The sequence below is a fragment of the Solanum pennellii genome, chromosome 10 (genome assembly GCF_001406875.1).
Source record: "Solanum pennellii chromosome 10, SPENNV200".
In the NCBI taxonomy this organism is placed as follows: domain Eukaryota; kingdom Viridiplantae; phylum Streptophyta; class Magnoliopsida; order Solanales; family Solanaceae; genus Solanum; species Solanum pennellii.
In genome coordinates, this window is record NC_028646.1 from 32032394 (window position 1) to 32040323 (window position 7930).

Here is a 7930-nt window from a genome sequence, read left to right on the forward strand (position 1 = left end):
CCATTGATAAATACTAGGTCGAATAAAGTCTTTTTCTAGTAAGTGTTTGAGAAAAGCCTTCAACCATTTTGTTTCGGCTGGAGCCATCCTATGAGGAGGAATTGAAATTGGGTTCGTATTTGGTAATAAGTCAATACCAAAATCAATTTCCTTTTCAGGAGGAATTCCGACAAAGTCATCGGGAAAGACATCCGGAAAGTCCTTCACTACGGGGACAGACTCTAGAAGAGGAGTTTTAGTATCTAGGTCCTTGACCCTTACAATATGGTATAGACACCGTTTAGAGATCATCTATCAAGCTTTTAAATAAGAAATGATACGACCTCTGGAAATTGAATTCCCCCCTTCCACTCTAAAACAGGTTCATTTGGAATATTGAACTTAACCACCTTTGTATAACAATCTACGGAATCAAAACAAACATGCAACCAATCCATTCCTGAGATGACATCAAAATCAACCATATCAAGTTCTACCAAGTATACCATAGTAACTCTATTGGGCAACATTATAGGACAATTTCTATTGACTCTTGTTGCAATATCTGAGTCACCCACTGGGTAGTAATAAAAAATGGTTCAATTACGATATCGGGCAATATATCAAAATTCATGGCTAAAGACTTGTAACATACCGGTGAAAACATTGGGAGATTCTTCTTGATCACCCCTAGAATGGAGAGCATAAAAGAGGTTCTTTTAGGAACATCAGAATTATAACTAATTGCTTGAGCTTTACTACTCCCCTTCTCTTGACCCCTTACATTTGGACAATCCTTCATACTTGTGGCCACTCTTATCAAAACAAAAGCAATTTCCCGTTCCCACCAAACATTCACCCAATGTGTCTTACCACACTCGTACAAGTAGGTTTTTCACTTGGTGAGTTTCCACTTCTTTCCTTTTGGGACTAAGGGTTAGACACCCTATTATCACGATCCTTGGTAAACTTAGAAGGAACCTTTTTGGAAAATATCTTCTTTAATCTAGGATTGTCTTGAATTTCCAACCTACCCTTGGAAGAACCACCTTCATATGACTTGGCCGTTTTAGCATCCTTTTTCTTCTTAAGCCTAATCTCTTCTACTTGTTGATCATGCACCATCAAACGATAAATATACATGTTTTCATGTAGTATCACCGAATGACACTCTTCAACCAAATTATCAGACACTACCGTCACAAAGTGGTTCATCTCATCCCTGGGGTTTGCAACAAAAGAAGAGGCATACTTAGAAAATTTAGTGAACTTCAAAGAATACTCAACAACACTCATACCTCAATGACGAAGGTTGATGAAGTATTCAATTTTATCTTCATTTCTCCCTTGGGAAGAACCTATAAAGAAAAGCTCTATTAAACACCTACCAACTAATGAGACCCGCTCTCAAATACCTATTGTCCCTCCATTGAGCATAAAAAGTCTTAGCCACTCAAAAACATCATACAATAGTAATCTATACAAGAACTAAGTTAATTGTATCATCACTTATCAAATCAACCTCAATTCATAACCTAGGGTTAAGGGGAAAGCATTTATATGAAAGATCAATTACGAAATTGAAAGAAAACCCAACTTTTTGACATTATTTGAACCAATTTTGAAAAGCCTCTTGTGAAAAGAGATCCCAACAGTAAATATCTACCTTACCTTTGGATTCCTTGGGAATTGATGGATAAAAGATGACGTATTAAATCCCAAGTTCCCCTTGAAGCTTGGTCTTCAATAGGGTCTTGAATAGAGAGAGAAAGTAAAGCAAGGTGGAGAGAATTGGGATTGGGAAATATGGGGTGTTAAGTTAGTTAATTGAGGTTTAGTAGTTGTATAATCCCCCAAATGACTTAATTAACCACCCCTTAACCCTTAATTAATCACCTAACTAATTAAAAAAATTAAATCACTAACTTAAAATAGTTGGCAGTCAACTAGGTGCCAAACGATGAGACCCCGACCTAAACCCTATTGTCTCATCGCCGGCCCATCCTGCACGGGCGTCATTTGGGGCAAAGAGTGGTTGTTTTAAAAATTTTGGAAAATTGACAAATTGTCAACCTACGAAGCCATCGATGGAGCATCGATCAAATGACAGCTCGTTGTTTGGCTCGTGGATGCACAATGTCAACTTGAAATTTTGGGGTCAAATGGAAGGGTCCTATCCAAGGACCCTTAGGGTGGTCCTTGGGAAGTCGTACCCAGAAGTTTAGACCCTAAAGACATTCTTATATGTATTTAACACCTTTTTACCCATTTTAACTAAATTACAACTCCTAAAACCCCATGAAATATGCCAAGGCACGGTAGCCTCAATTTCATTAGTCTCCGGATTTCATGGTTGTTTCTTAAAATTTTGACTCGAACACTTTCTAATTAGGTTAAATACTTTATTTTAGGCTTAAAACAGTGTTTCTAGTCTTTTCTTCATCATGTGAGGCTCTAGATTAAGTCACAGACTTTCAAACTTTTAGTTGTTCTATCTTTTTCAAAATCATCACTCATAGTGGATTTTCTTACACTTCTTGATTTTCCTTATCCTTTCACCACACCCCCAACATAGGCCAAAGGTCTAAGTTGCTGTTCAAACAAGTCATACTTCATAAAAGTTGTGGGTGAATGGATAAAGAGAGGTCACAACTGCTCAAATTTGTTCCAAAAAAAGGGTAAGTCTCAAAATGTGTCAAGCAAGGTTCACACATCTCTGAAAGTTGGACATAAAAGAGGTATATTGTCAAATAGTTTCACTCTTCAAAATTATTGCCTAAGATCATTTCAACAGATTGTATCACTAAATAAACCGGAAAAACAGGTTAAATTCTAGGTGTCATCACACACAATGTTCACAGTAATCTCATCAGACAAGGCATTCGTACCAATATCAAACAAGACTCTACACTTTTTAGCTAGCATTTAATGTTCATCACAACATACTCATTCGACAACCGTCTAGCAATAACGAGATGCTAAAAGTTAACATATGGCCTATGTAACTTCGTTTGCTTCATAGTAATCATACATTCATTTCATTCAACTAGGAGAACTATTCAAGCAATCGGTATTAACCACAACCGACACTAAAATTTGCACAAGAAAAACCAATCACATGCAACAGATGTGGCATATTTTTAAAAATTTGGTGCAACACCATGGGACACAAGCTAAAACATCCACAAGATCAAGATATATAAATGAATCACGATGTTCATAACCCAATATTAAAAAAAAAAGATAAAATCACGAGAGGTAGGTATGGAAATACCTCACCTCATCAAACTAAAAGAAGCAGTCGTCCTCAAATGAAACTAACAGAAGAACAAAGTATCACAAAATAGTAGACAAGGAGGGGAAAAATCATATGTCTTGGCTATCACTGGGTGAAGTTTGCATCTCAGTCGCTCCATCTGTCAGGGCATCAGTTCCTAGGGTCTCACCAACCTTAGCTCCACTAGAGCCTTCTATAGAAGTATCCCTCAAGAAGGTCTTAACAATAGAGTTTACCATAACCCCATCTAAATTAGTCAGGCCCTCAAACACCGAATCCTCATGTACACCAAGCTGCTTCTCATCAGTCTTAGCTTCAAACTCCGCAACTGCATCATCATATCGAACCTTACCTATGGTGGTAGATGGAGGCACATAAAAATAGGCTGGAATATCTGTGCTCATGTCATCAAGGATATGCAAAGTCCCAAAAATAAGGGACATATAAGTTGAACTTAGTTGGTCCACATCTTTCCTCAACTCCATATTTGCGGCCTTTAAGGACGAAATCTCTTCAGTAGCTCCCTGACCTCTCTCACCCACCTATATCCTCGGTATAAGGAAATCAATAAAATCTCTAAGATGTGTCAATGAAAAAGTGAGATCTCTGTCAATCATCCCAAGAACTGCGTCCTCTAGACTTGAGGCCCACACATAAGCAGAATTGGCTATGTGCCCATCCTTAGAAACATGGCCTAGGTTAGCAAGGGTCAAGATGGAGTAGTGCTAGCAGCAGATCTAGGAGGTGAAGAAAAATAGAGAACCCAGAGTCGTGATATGCTAAAATTACACCCCCCTAGAGAAGTATAAGTGACCATTGTCAAAAAAAATACCCAACCTGTAGGTTGGGGTTGATCCCACAAGGAATATGGTTCAGACTTAAATTAAACTCGCTATTATATCTGATTAGGCCAACTATTTCCGCGACAATCAAATAAACGGTGGCTTTTTGTAAGTAAGTAACAAATGTCGATTAAGTAACAAGTAAGCAAGACTCAAACTTTAAGTTATCAATATGTTAGAGAAACTAGGATATATGTGTTCCCCACAAGCTCTTAACGCGATAACCCTAATAATAGTAATCCTTTCCTAGTAATATGCATGCAAAGTTTGTAAGTTACGTATTCCTAAGTGATTGGTCTTCCAAGTAGGGAATTTTACCTCGCACCTTGGTCCGGCTGCGAGTGTATGCTTTACTAACCCTTACCTTTACCCAAGATTAGATATCACATAAATGTATGAGTTAGTTTTCACCCTCTCTCCAATTGACATTAGACTATTAGAATGAATCTACTCAATATTTTTTGTTTGTTATTTTCTCATTAAATACCTCCTTGGTCCGACAAGTAGCAATGAGGCGAGTTCTAACGCGTACACTCGTTAAAAAAACTTCAAAGTGAAATAACTAAAAATACATGCATAAACACTATTCCAGAATTACTTAATTATTGTTCATATATACTTTGTTAATTGCTCATGCTTCCAACAACCCTAGTTGATTTAGCTAGTCATGCTTGAGAATTCACAATTCATAATTAAGAAGAAAGAATTCATGAACTAACAATGAGAATAGATGAAACCGGAAATCTCAAATTGAAATTCAAAGATAAATTGTATAAAATGAATTTTGGAATCATAAGATGGATGGGACTAGTGTCGGCAAAATGTGTCATATATTTGTAACTCTACTATATTTAAATAGGTTAGGTGAGTTATTTTTACATGTGCAAATCTTGTATTACTATTCACATTGCTTAAAGTGCATTAAACTTGTTTTAGTCCTATAATGTGAATATTCATTTTCTTATATATTAAATATATTTTCCCCTCATTATACATAAAATTTAGTTTATATTGAAAACTTATTGGATTTTTTTTTACTTTTATGATAAAATAAAAGTAAATGACGCATTCTCACATTTTTTCATCTAAAAAAGTCTAAAATATTTTATCCATGTTGATTCTTAAGTAGAGTACTATTTACTCAATCCATTTTTATCCATATTAGATATGGGGGGGGGTTGATTTATTACCCATTTTATGTTGATCCATTTTCAATGATCCCAAATTTTACACAACCTGCTCATTTGCCACTACTAGATAAGACTATTGGAAGGTTCAAGGTAAGGTTTACTATGAAAGCTTATACTCAACAAGATGGATTAATTACACGGAAACCTTCTCACTATTGATTAGAATAATAAATGTGAGGTCCTTCTTAGCCAAAACAATAATGAAGGGCTGGAGCATCTTCCAATTTGATCTAACCAATGCATTTGTCCATGGTGAGTTGCATGAGGAGGTGTATATGAAAATACCTATAGGTTTGGTGGTACATAAACCCGGTATGGTGTATAAGTTGAAGAAATCTCTATATAGTGTAAAGAAAGCAAGTAAACAATGGTATGCCAAGTTGGAAAAGGCTTTGTACTCCAAAGGTTATACTCTCTCATTGAATGACTACTCATTTTTCCATTAGCCTTGAAAATCCACTATATTTGTTGTTATATCTATAGATGATAGTATTCTAATTGGAACAATTTCTTTTTTCCATTAACGAACTCAAAATCTTCTTGCATGATTAGTGCAAAATCAAAGACTTCGGAAAGTTGCACTACTTTCTTGGATGGAGGTACTCAATAAATGGGATGGACGTATCATTTCACAAAGGAAGTTTGTTCTTTACATGTTAGAAGCTTACTATGCTGCAAGCATAAGCATTTGGGGTTCTCCACCAGACTTGTAGTGAAACTTAATGCAAAATAAGTAAATCCCTTGTTAGAACCTCGATTTTACAGATATCCATTAGGAAGATGATCTTCCTAACTTACACTAGAAAATACATATCATACAACGTGCAACACCTTAGCTGATTCATGCAGGATCGCAAACAACCACACTTGCAAGCAACATTACACATATTAAGTAATCTCAAGAAAGATCCGTTTCAAGGAATTTTCATGTCAAATGACAAATCATAGATGTCAGGATCCAAAGCATTGGGCTGCGTGCACCCACTCTAACACCTATGTACGAGAACCTTCGTAACCCAAAGATTTTAACATGTGGAAAATTAACGAAATAAAGAGGCCATAATATAAATGCCCAACATGGACGAAGGACGTGTGGTGAGTGTGGTTGTTCGCATGGAGGTGAATGCATGGCAATGTCTAAAAGCCTTTTATGAGTATTGATTAGGAGGAGAAGGATAAGTTTGATACATACCAACTCAAGAATATTTCTTAGACATGAATTTGATTCATAAGTGTTATGCTATAATTGAGTATAGAAACAGGGTAGTAAGGCTTCAGTTTCCAAATAAGATGGGCTAAAATCAGAAGGACGTGGTTCGAATCCAACAGGCCAATGCAGATGCTCAGCCTTGACCAAATGTTGTAGCCGAATCCCCAAGACAAACCGGTTCTATGCGTTGAAAGGAAGAGAGGAACAACAGAAGTCAGTGGATGTGGATAATGGTAATTTGCTTGTCTTCTCCTTTCCTGTTTATGCATTATTTGATTCAGGCTCTCCCTTGTCTATGGTAACTCCTTTTGTGGATAATAAATTTGACTTACTTCCTGAGATCTTACATGAACCGTTTCTAGTTAGTAATCTCATAAGAGATAGTGTTAAGGCCGAAGGGGTATGTAGAGAAATAGATGGCATAGTGGCAAGTCCCTTTGAAATTAAGTTGGGCGTCATTAGTTTCAAATCTTAAGGCCAACAAGATGTTATCTAAGAGGTTAGATATACTCTTCCTAAGTCTTCTTTATGTTAAGAAACTCTAACTTTTAGTGCATTAGTAGACTTGGTGTTGTAAGTCCATAATCGTATATGTAATAATTGCACTATGTGAGTTAAAATGAATTCACGTTGCATTTTATGTTGCTGTTTTTGTATAGCTTATTACGTGATTTTGTGTTGCATGAGTGTGATCTGCATTAAGTAAAAGTAGAATTGAGAAGTAAGTTCCTCGATTTTTCTTCAATAAGAAGCTTCAGATAAGCTTAGAGTCGGTGCATTATTCAGAGTAAGTCTTGAATTAGACATCCACGAAGATAAAGTTCAAGCATGCTTAAGAGATTTTCAAAAATTTCCCTCTTAAGTTTAAAATGATAAGAAGTGTCATTCGAGGACGAATGTTCCTAAGGGGGGCATAATGTAACATTCTGGAAAATTACATGCCTAGTGAACAACCAATAGGTCTTTAGGAATGCGTATTGGGGATACATAGGCGTCCCGATTCCCAATATTAAAAATATTTGTCATTGTATATAAAATTGGCTAAGGGCTGTGAGCCAATTCTATATTTACCCAAGTACGCATAACATGATCCAAGCTTGTTTAGAATTGTACCTGAAATGAAGACCCTACGCTAAAAGTATAAATTCTTTTGACTCACAATACAATTAATTAGGTACTAGGCATCTAAGAGTAAAGCCTAGCACCATAGCACATAACCATTTAAAATGATTAAGTAGATTAAGCAGTGCCCAAGGACATAGTGAGGATCCTTGGGACAGTAAGTAAATATTCCCAAATGAATCATAAATAAGTTAGTTAGGTAAGTACAACCAACCCATGTGGAAGAACATTGCAAGACATGTGAAGAAGTTGCTAAAGGAGGGGACCACCCTAACAAAATTCGGTTAGGGTAGTTGGGGGGGGGGGGGAC